Genomic DNA, 10000 nt, shown 5'->3' on the forward strand with positions numbered 1-10000 from the left:
TCCCAAAAGTCCATCCACCCCTGGAGCTTTTCCTGAAGGCAAGTGGAAAACTGCTTTGCTCAGCTCATTGAAGGTAATGGGAGAGTCCAAATCAGTCTTTTCTGAAAGAGAGCGCTTCGGCAGAACCTTAAGCAAAGTGTCAGTACATACAGAGAGAGTCACAGAAATCAGCAGAAAACAAATTATTGTAAAATGTAGCTGCTTCCTCTCTCATCTCGTTCACCACACGTGTTAAAGACCCATTATGCAATCTCATGCAGTGCCTTTGCTTGGTTTCACACCGCTTTTTCTCAAGCCCAAAAAAGAAAGAGCTTGGAGCATCCATCTCCCTGAGCATAGAAAACCTGGACCTTATCAGTGCTCCCTTTGCTCTCTCCTGTATGTTCCCAATTCTCTTTGGAACACAGATATGATTTGATTTGTTCCCGCATTATCAATACCTATCATTTCATTTTCAAGTTCCTTTATGCTATTCTCCAACTGCTCCAACACCCTCCCTGTTTCGGCTTTGGAGAAAGCAGTGTATTGCTGAACAAAATTCCTCATGTGACACTTGCATCCCACCACCAACTCAATGATTCAAAAGCACTCCTTCTATCCCTCCACCTGACCCAGAACTCCTCAAAACTCAGGCAAAACTTGACATCTTGCAGTAGCATTACATTGAACTTCCGATACGCAGATTTCTGTGGTAATGACCCAAGAGACAGATGGTCAATTGCAATGTGGTGATCGGAGAAACTAAATTGTGAAATTTTTGATTTCACAAGCTTATTGCAGTGGGATAACGTTATTTTTAAACGATCTAACCACGCCGCACTTACTCTATCTCCTAAGACGTCAGACCATTTGTATTGTTTTGTGTTTGGATTTTTAATCCTCCATGTATCAAGTAAATTGGCAGCGTTGTCCACATCTCTCAGCATCCCTGCGGCTCTTGTGTGGGTTTGTTCTCCCTTTCTGTCTAAAAGTGGATTAATAGTGCAGTTCCAATCCCCTCCTGGGATCAAGATCTCATCTTGACCGGCCAGGGAAATCTCTTGTCTAAGCTTTCCAAATAATAAAGCCCTTTTGCTTCCTGTTTTTGGTGCATAGATGTTAATAAAGACAACGTCCCTGCTCTTATTCTTAGCGCTTACAGCTAACAATCTACCTTCACACACTTTTTGACACAAAATTTACATCCAACCCAGGTGAAAACAAAATTGCTGCCCCTGCACTAAAAGCTGTGCCATGGCTCAACACATGGTCTCGCTTCCGCCATATTCCCCAACCCACCTCGTTCTCCACATCACTATGAGTTTCCTGCAAAAACAGGACATTTATTTTTTTTGTATCATGAATTCTCAGAGCACAGCTCTCTTCCCCTGGTCTCTGCCGCTATTAATATTAAGTGTGCCTATTCTTCAGATGTTCATAGTTAAAGGCAAAAGGAGAGACAAGGAAAGAACAGAACCAACACAACAGAAACTTTTTAGTAAACACACCCACTAAGAATCATTAAGACATTTGCGCACAACAGTGGCCCATTTACTCAATCTATATTTACGCCGAGGTGAAATCCCTGTGGGCTTTTGTGTCCCTGCTGCATTTCTGACTGATCTTGAAAAAATGATGTGTATCAGAAAATAATTCTGTTACTTCAATATTTTTCTTATTTTCACTTTTCGCAACAAAATCATCCAGCGCCTCTATGGAATAGATCTCAGCATTCTCTTGACTAGCTTGTATTTCTTCCGATACCCCAGAACACGTTGATAGAGAAAAGTCCATTTCCTCCCCTTGAGTGGGGGAGGAAATAGACCGCCCTCCACCGCAGCGCCCCCCTCCACCTCCGGCACCATCCCCCCCTCCACCTCCGGCACCATGCCCCCCTCCGCCTCCGCCTTTCAATTCAATTTCATGTTGAAACCGACGTTCAGAGTTTGATCGATATTGTTTAAACATGTGAAAACTTGCCTATGGAGTGAAGGAACGTACTTTGGTTTGGGATCTTTACAGCCCAACACCATCGTTGCAAATCGGGATAATTATTTAGCTAAAGCTTTGTTCTGAATGAACGGAGGTGCATGAGAGATTACCACCCGAGCTTTGAGCGGTCGCAAGACTGGAAAAGCGTTATATAAGATGCAGTCCATTTAAATAGAGAGAAGTTTTTTGAGAAACACTACCTTTTCTAACACTAACACTTGTTCATCCTAGCACGGTGACTTCAGTTTTCGCACCTTACCTGTTCTCCCACTCTTTTAAGAACATCTTCCACCATTCAAGTGTGGGGGAAAGACTCAACATTGACGATGAAGACCACACTTGCCAAAGTTGTACCAGTAGTGCCACGTCAGGATACCTGCAGCGGCGTGCTGCAGGTAATATTTCATTTCCAACATAATTAGAAAAAAGTGATTGACAGTGGGAAAAGACATAAAATAGATTCGATGGGAGAAAGGAAAACGCACCGAACCCCAAACCAGCATCTCTCACCGGAAACAGAGAGAGCGAGAGAGAGAGAGAGAGAGAGAGAGAGAGAGAGAGAGGCAGAATGAACGGCAGACGTAATGGGAGAGAGGCAGAATGAGGCGGAATGAGAGGAAGTACGAGAAAGGGAGAACAAAGCAGAAGGAGAGGCTGAACAAGAGCGGCAGAATGAGAGAAAACTAGAGCAAAAAAACCTTTGATTTCACGCATGTGGTATCAACTCATTCCAGTGACACAAGCACAAAAAAACTGGAAGACGTTTCAATGACCAAAGCAACAAATAAATACATATTAGTAATAATGAAATATATATATATATATATATATATAAACATAAAATACTTATAATATAATATATTCATCATTGCAAAAATTAAAAAGTAAGAAAATAAAAACATCATAAACCACACAAGAATAAAGGCCCCAGAGGAAATATAACAAAAACAAGACACCGAGGAATCAACCAAACACAGTGCACAGAGGGTGAGAGAAAGAGAGAGAGAGAGAGAGAGAGAGAGAGAGAGAGAGAGAGAGAGAGAGAGAGAGGGGAATCTCTAACCTGTCACAGTCTCTGTCCCTTGATGGCTGAATGATGGATGACTGCATCATCCCTTACAATAGCCAAACACTCCCCCGTGTGGGAGGCCCTCTTTTGGAGCACCGGGCCCACTGCGATGCCCAGAGAGAGAGTGTGTGAGAGAGAGAGAGAGAGAGCGAGAGAGAGGGAGAGAGAGAGAGAGAGAGAGAGAGAGAGAGAGAGAGAGAGAGGGAGAGAGAGAGGGAGGCAGAAGGAAGGTGGCAAAGCAGACAAAATCTCCAATTGGAGCTCTCGAGGCTCAGGCCTTAACTGGGTGGTCGACCCCCGATGTGGTGCATCTCCAACCTAAGAAAAGAAGATGAAGATGATTATGAAGATGAAGATGATGATGATGATGATGATGATGATGATGGTGGTGACGGTGACGATGATGATGGTGACGGCGACGATTATGATGATGATGATGATGATGATGGTGACGGCGACGATGAGGATGATGATGATGACGATGATGATGATGGTGACAGCGACGATGATGATGATGGTGATAACAATGATAATGATAGTCATGTGGCGGTTACCATGACGATGACGAGGATGATGATGGTGACAGCGACAATTACGACGATGATGATGACGATGATGATGATGATGATGATGATGATAATGACGATAATGACGATAATGATGGTGACGGTGACTATGACAATTACGACGATGATGATGATGATGATGATGATGATGACGATGATGATGGTGACGGTGACTATGACAATGACGATGATGGTGATGGTGCGCTCAAGCGACGTGTGAGTTGGCAGGTGGGCGGAGGGGCATCGGCTGGAGAGCTTCCTCCCACTCGTTCGTTTGCTCGTTCGCTCGTCTTTGGGGCTTCTATCTCTGCCCTGGCCTCCTCTTTTCTCTCTCGCTCTCTCTGTTTCTCCACCCTCTCTCCCTCCCTCTCCTCTCTCCCTCTCTTTCTCCTCCCTCTCCCTCTCTTTCCCTCTCCCCCTCTCTCGCTCTGCTGCTCCCAGGGGTTTAATTTATGGTTTGCGGAGCCACAGAAACGTGGGGATGACAACCCACGCTTCTCCTCTGCTCCCTCCTCCACCTTTTCTTTTTTCTTTCTTGTTCGCCGCTCCGCTAGCTAGCCGTGCAGCTAGTTGGCTGAGAGAAGCACCGGTTGCATGCACGTGTGTGTGTGTGTGTGTGTGTGTGTGTGTGTGTGTGTGTCTGTGTGTGTGTGTGTGTGTGTGTGTGCGGATGGGATGCCACGCTACTACGAGTGTCTCTTCAGGAAGGATCTTTTTTTTTTCCTCCTCCAACGCTCGTTTGTCTTGTGTCAGTAAGCCTCTTCCTGATTGGTCGGAAATCTCACATGCGGCTTACACGTGGTCAGTGAGCAATGTCAGCAGTCGTCAATAGTAACAAAAATGGTGAAACATAGTAAAAGAAAATAAAGATTATAAAGATTGAACTAAGAATAAAATATTTATTTGTTGTTATTTGTTATTTGTATTGATAATATGCATTATAACTATTATGATTATAATTATGATTATGATTATGATTATGATTATGATTATGATTATGATTATTATTAATATTATTATTATTATTATTAAGGGTATTAGCCCTTCTGCTTGTGAAGGCTCGCACAGGTCACATGATGCTCACCAAGATGGCTCCACGTACAGCGCGCCCGCGCAAGTCGATAGAGTACACAGATCACGTGACAGATCTGGTCCGATTGGACTTTAAGGGAAAATAAGATACAAACTCTCAACTCGCGACCAAGTTACGAAGCGACAGGCATTATTTTATTACGATTAACTTTTATTATGTTTGAAAAGAATTACCAGAGGACAAATGGATTAAACAAAGCGCGGTGTATGAAAATATTTACACTTCTGAGGTCAACTGACACGCACCAGAGTATCTTTGAAAAAATAAAAAACTCATAACATCACTGTCAGAACTTATAGACATTCCAGAAATATCAATGTATTTAAACTTCTCGAATTATAATTGCTGGTAACAATAATCAAAAGCAATTACATAATAAAAGGAATATGTAGTTATTGTGAATGTGTTTTGAAATATTTTCAGTCTTTATTTCATTATATGTCCTCTAAAAAGTCAGTTAAAACACTTAAAACACCTTGATTTATTTATTTATAGGTTTGTAAAATACATTATAATCGTTAAGGCAGTTTTCTGTTGATCTCCAAAGCGCCATAAAATAATTATGTTCCTCAAAATGGATTAATAATAGAGAAATAATTGTGGCCACAATATTGGCTAAAATAATCTTGATTATTACTTTAGTCATAATCATGCAACCCTACCTCAGAATGATAATTGTCGTGAGCTGCAGCGTAGGAAATCCACCCGCAGCCGAGCACCGCCCAATCATAGAATCACACTGTAACCAATGAACTTCAACAGTCACAAAACACACTGGAACAGAGAGCCATGGCACACTCTTCCACTGAACTTTAACCAAGGGTCCCTGGACCACCAGTATTGCTGCCTGCAACTATTATTGATTCTTATTATTCTTATTCTTCTTATTATTATTATTAGTAGTAGTAGTAGTAGTAGTAATAGTAGTAGTAGAAGTAGTAGTACGAGTAGTAGTAGTAGTAGTAGTAGTAGTAATAGCAGTAGTAGTAGTATATATGCCAACGTTCTTCAATTTCCGGTGAATTCGCAATGATTCGTCACTATTTCGTGATACAAATGTAGATCGATTTGAATCAAACTTGGACCACGACATGTCTGAAACGCCCCGGATGTAATGGTACTTGTCGCCCAAATAATCCCACGAAGATTAATTAAAAAAAGATAAGCCCGAGCAGCAGATGCAGGCAGCAATACACAGGGATCATTCTTGGCGTGTTGCATACATGTTTGTTTGTCAAGTTAGTGGATGCTATTGTGCCCACTATTCCAAACAGTTCCTCCTCTGGATGTTTCATGTCAGTTTCGTTATCTGCGACATGTAAGCCTGATCCAGGTGGAATGATCGTATTTTTCCGTACTTGTGAGAAACACGCCGTCGTCCTGATGGCGTGTCTTCAGCATCTTCATCGTGTATGATTCTCCTGTGGTCACATGTTTTATTTGGTCTTCCAAATTTTTGTTACAGTGGAGTGACAGTAAATGAATGAGTATTTTTTTTTTTGACGAACAATTTAGTTACGGGGTCTTTGGGACGGAAATCATGTCTTTCCTCTATGTTTTTGCTACTGGGTGTTTCGCAATTTTCACTTGTTCTGTGTTGTTGTTGTGTGTCAATAATACGGTATCTGTCTGTAGTCCTCTGATTTCAAATATTAGTTGATTTTGGCAGAAGGATTTATTACAATTACCGAAATTATGACAGACATTCAATGTTGTTGTAGTAAGCTACAGAACTACTTAGTGAGTCATACTTATTCACCCCTATTAGGATCCTTGCGTGTAAATCAGCAATTGCATACCATGATCCCTGCTTGATTATAATCAAGCAGGGATTATTACATAGAACATTATTTACCCAAAATAGTTAATAAACATGCATCATAATTATTTAACAGTGGATTCTCAAGTGCTCTATCAATTGGCATAGCTATATCATACAAAGCAGAGTCAAACAAATGCATAGTGATCGACACCAATACAGCCAGTAATCAGATCTTCATACGTTATTTGGAATGTTGTATTAAACATCATTTGTCTCTTGGCAATTCTGTTATTGCAATATAATCTCTTGTTGGAACATTCTCATTTATTCTACCAGACATTTTCACTTCCCGATAAAGATTATTTCCTTCAATCAAAACATAATCTCTGTCATTTTGTGTCCATGTGTAAATGTTCTGAAACTTGTTTTTTAGAACTGCTGTTAAACTTATAGCTGCACATTGTTTATTTTTGTCTCCAAATTGAAAATCACTCTGGTGAAACAAACCTCTTAGCACCGATACGTCTGGAGAATCAACACCTACACTTTTTTCATTACATTTTTGTTTAGTACTTTTTTTTTTATATTGTGACTGATCTTGACGACTGTATGTTTGGACAATGGCTTCTTTATTGTCTTTGGTTTTCGTCTATTTTTCGGCATCTGCAACGGTAACGAAAACAACTTTTGTAATTAATTTCACTAACGGAGGGGACTACGGAGATAAAATATCAATCCAACAGATCTACTGACATCTACCAGGTAAGAAGCTATATAAATACTCACCTAAATCAATAGGTGGTAATGTCAAACAATTACAGAGTGACCAAGTCTAAACCGCACACTGGACGTGGTCTGACTGGACATTCTCAATCAGAATCTGTACATTTATAGTAAATTGTACTATGACATCATAAAGCGTCACTGTAAATCTCATCGAATCTCACGAATTGTGGCATGTCAATCAAGCAAAACCAGCTGAATATTTGGGATCAAAGTTATCCGGTTTTTCACTAATATCTGCTCCGTATTTGGATCGATTTGGATGGTATTTAAACCACGAGATCCTTGTGACATAGCCATACGACACCTCAACCGCATTCGTTTGTTACGCGAAAGTTCTTGTTACGGATAGCTTAAGTCGGGTTGGACATATTTTGCTGTGAAATGCATTGGACCGCGTCTGTGAAATCCATCCAATCTGGTCGGTTTTTCGTTAATTTCTGCTCTGTATGTGGAACGATTTGGATGAAACTTCATCCACGGGGTGTTTATGACATAACGGTTTAAACAAGACCTAAACCGTTTTCGTAGGTTCTGCTGAAATTTGTGTTACAGATAGTTATATATCACAAATTCCGAGAATTTTACCCGGGTTGGACACATAGATATAATAATAATAATAATAATAATAATAATAATAATAACAATAATAATAATAATAATAATAATAATAATAATAATAATAATAATAATAATAATAATAATATTGTTGTTATTATAATAAAAATAATAATACAAATAATAGAAAAGACGATGGAAGACCTTTTCAATATGCGATAATCAAAAAACAATTTTAAAAAAACAATAAACCTAGGAGTAGATAGGATCCGTACATACACTGTATGTAACAGGCTTGAGTCATTCTAATATGTAATATGCATAATGTTGCATTAAATGAGTGATTTTAACATCCCCCTCTGTAAATATGGGTGTATTTGACGGCTGTAAATGATGCATCTAAAAAACACTAATGGTGTGATCAGTGGCCTAATTACTGAAAGTGCACATATGCAAGGTAGTCTGCGTTCTGCTCTATGGAAACATCCTCTACATATGTGTTATGGGGCGTTAGAAAATGACTCCCACCTACGCTCTGTCTTCTGGAGCTGCTTTGATATCAAACGGCCGGTCACACACACACACACACACACACACACCGACACACACACACACACCGCCAGCTCTTACATAATAACCGGAGGAGGTGGGTGCGTTTGTTTCCGCAACACGGGCCACACGTTGTAAAACGACTCAAGTGTCAAAAAAATAAATAAAAAAATCTGAAATAAAGGCAAAAACAAAAGATAATAGTCGGATCCGTCAAACAAAGCCGCTGCAAGTCACCCAGAAATGATGTGTGATGGAACGGAGCAGCGTCAAAAAGATAAAAATAGGGTGTACGGAGAACTCGTGTTTATTTGTGTGTGTTAGTCAACCATCAGAGGGTTATTTTTAGGCTTGTGTTTGCGCTTCGGGTTGTCTTTTATATTTTCCTATATGAGCCTTCTAAAAGGGATAAGTTCTACCATCTAATGAGACCCTTTGCTTTTTGTTTCTGTTAGTGTAATTACAGTACTATCTCTGGTTCTATATGTATTGAAGGATGGATAGATGGATCCACCCTCCTCACTTCATGAATAAATGTAATAATAATAATAATAATAATAATAATAATAATAATAATAATAGTAATAATAATAATAATAATAATAATACTTATTATTATTATTATTATTATTATTATTATTATTATTACTATTATTACTATTATTATTATTATTATTAATTAATAATGAAGAGACACATGGCATGACACAGGGTCAAGTTTATGTTTGGTGCATTTTACAGTTTCCCAGGTTCTCTGAAATTCAGCACAATTTTCCAAGTATATTTGAACGCAGCATCGGCTCCTCCCCCAGTCCGTCAGCTGCTGGTTGCTGGTCTCGCAGAGCAACCACTATGCAGTCTTCACAGCGCGACCCTCCTGTCTTTAAAACAACCATTCATGCTTGCCTGTAAACCACAACTTGTCATTGTTGAAACTCCCCGTGTTGTCTGTGGAAATAGAACTGCACGCTCAGTGACGGGCGGCTGTTTGGTGCCGTGTAGGGCACTTCTTTTACTTGTTGACATTTCAACTTGGATTACATTTTTATAATGTAATTTTCAGTTACGTTTCCATGAAATACGAAAGATGTCGTGATATTTCTGTGAGTAATAACCATATCACAGCTTCTACTTTTCTGACACCTCGCTGGATCTTGAACGCATTACTCTCTCGTACAGTCGAGCGGACCCGACTTGACGTGGTCATGTCGGGTGTCGGTCATGACGTCAGTTTTGTGTACGTGTTTTTTCACGAGTCCTGCAAAGTAATGGGGACCAAAGAGATAAAATATCAATCGAACAGATCCACAGACTTTTACCAGTTAGGAAAGTGCATCAACATATGAACAGACGCAGAGTTTGTTCAGTTTGCCCCACACTGGACACTATGTCAATGTACATTCTGAGCCAGAACCGGCCGATCTATAATACATATATATTAATGTATTATAATGTATTATAATACATTATAATACATTTATAATACAGTTTGATGACGTCATAAAGCATTTTAATATTAATCTCATCTCATTAATTTTGTTTACGAACTATGGCGTGTCGATCAAGCATGACCACATGAATACTTGACGTTAAATTTGATCGGATGTTCACTAATTTCTGCTCTGTATGTGGATCAATTCGGATTAAAC

This window comes from Zeus faber, assembly GCF_960531495.2.
Source record: "Zeus faber genome assembly, chromosome: 2".
In the NCBI taxonomy this organism is placed as follows: domain Eukaryota; kingdom Metazoa; phylum Chordata; class Actinopteri; order Zeiformes; family Zeidae; genus Zeus; species Zeus faber.